Here is a 300-nt window from a genome sequence, read left to right on the forward strand (position 1 = left end):
GGATGGGACTGCAAGTTCCTAGTCTAAACACAGGGTTGGTTCCCCTGGCAACCAGCTCCCATCTTTAGATTACCTAGGGGCTTCAGGTCCTCATTAACATACCATTCTAATTACTTAGCAAATCCCAGGGGTTCTAGGAGCTCTGTGCCAGGTTTGGAGAAGAAGACCAAATATATCTTTTACACTTAGTGATTCAGATTTCTTTGGATAAGTACCCAGAGGTGGAATCGCTGGGTCATAAGATGGTTCTATTTTTAATTTTTTGAAGAAATTCCATACTGTTTTTCCACCAGCAGTGCA

Source organism: Pteropus vampyrus, unplaced genomic scaffold, assembly GCF_000151845.1.
Source record: "Pteropus vampyrus isolate Shadow unplaced genomic scaffold, Pvam_2.0 Scaffold103, whole genome shotgun sequence".
In the NCBI taxonomy this organism is placed as follows: Eukaryota; Metazoa; Chordata; class Mammalia; order Chiroptera; family Pteropodidae; genus Pteropus; species Pteropus vampyrus.